Source organism: Sinocyclocheilus anshuiensis, unplaced genomic scaffold (genome assembly GCF_001515605.1).
Source record: "Sinocyclocheilus anshuiensis isolate Anshui unplaced genomic scaffold, SAMN03320099.WGS_v1.1 scaffold257, whole genome shotgun sequence".
NCBI classification, from domain to species: Eukaryota; Metazoa; Chordata; class Actinopteri; order Cypriniformes; family Cyprinidae; genus Sinocyclocheilus; species Sinocyclocheilus anshuiensis.
The window spans coordinates 2,293,262-2,294,448 of record NW_015539889.1 but is presented as its reverse complement, the minus strand read 5'-3'; the positions used below and the strand labels follow the sequence as shown (position 1 = coordinate 2,294,448).

Below are 1,187 nucleotides of genomic sequence, written 5' to 3'. Positions count from 1 at the left end.
GTGAGCGGAAGCCCCGGCTTAGCGTGAGCTGAAGCTGGGATAGAGTGAGCTGTGGCCGGGCTAGAGTGAGCAGAGGGGGCGGGGTCGAGAACGGCGCGCCCGGCGGATCCGACGAATGAGCGGCAACCACATGTGACGGACCCCGGGCTGGATTCCGCTTCGTCCACGGTGAAAGTTGATGTATTCCCTCAGCGACCAGCACAGATCAGCTCTGGGCATGACGAAGCGGATATCGTCCTCTTTTGGAAGACCAAACAAAGTAGTTTCGCTTTCACAACGAAGCACACAGCGTCTTCACGACATGCCTGCAGTGTCAACAATACTAAAGCGAGAATAAAAGTTACGCCTTCTTTCTTTGCGTGAACATTTGGGCAGCGTTATGCAAATCTTCCCACATAGTGAGGTAGATATGTGGGGGCGTGTTAGAACGAGCCGTTTTAGGTAGGTGTGGCTGACTCTTAACTTTTATAAAGAATATCTCTTTGGATTTGAGACTTTAGTCTTTGCAACTTTACAGATCTTCTTTATGCACCAAGAGCATAAACCCAAACATTCAAACGGTAGTGTAAATCCATGTATAAACTGTTCAAAATTTGTATAAACTTTTCTAATTCATAATTCTGATTTCTAATTCCAGTTCAAACTACTAAGGATTTAAAAGTGCCTACAAATGGACGACGTGGAAGTTTGACCAACCAGCAGCATAGTTCACGTGGATACCCACTCACTGCTTCCCTTACCGCTGCCCTTGCAGTACGATGCAATCCTACATCAGGTTATAGAAGAGCATTTGCATGCTTTTGAAAATCTATTACAGGCACAATCGTTATATTCCAAAAGAAAAAGCATTCTAAAAGTCTATGCAAAAAATGTAGTGACATAATTCTATCAGTTTCTAATGTAGTGACTGATAGAATGTGTATTATTGTTTTTGACAGTGCTGAAAAGACATGTAACCTGTGAGGAGCTGTTATCTTCAGGTGCTCCTTATGTAAAAAGAGTTCTTACGGTAAGTCTTGCATACATCATGCTTAGCTGGCCATGAAAAGAACCTTGAACTACAGATTGTTTATGTGAGCTTTATAATTAAAGATCCTCGGTGATGCCCTAGGCTGGGGCTTTGTAGTACGAGGAAAATCACCTTGTTATGTTCAGGCTGTGGATCCTGGAAGCCCTGCTGCGGCAGC

At 44.2% G+C, this 1,187-nt stretch overlaps 1 pseudogene; it reads left to right on the top strand.

The window, feature by feature from the left end:
- The window catches only part of LOC107685736 (DEP domain-containing mTOR-interacting protein-like), a 5,060-nt pseudogene that overhangs the window by 2,999 nt on the left and 874 nt on the right, over positions 1 to 1,187 (top strand).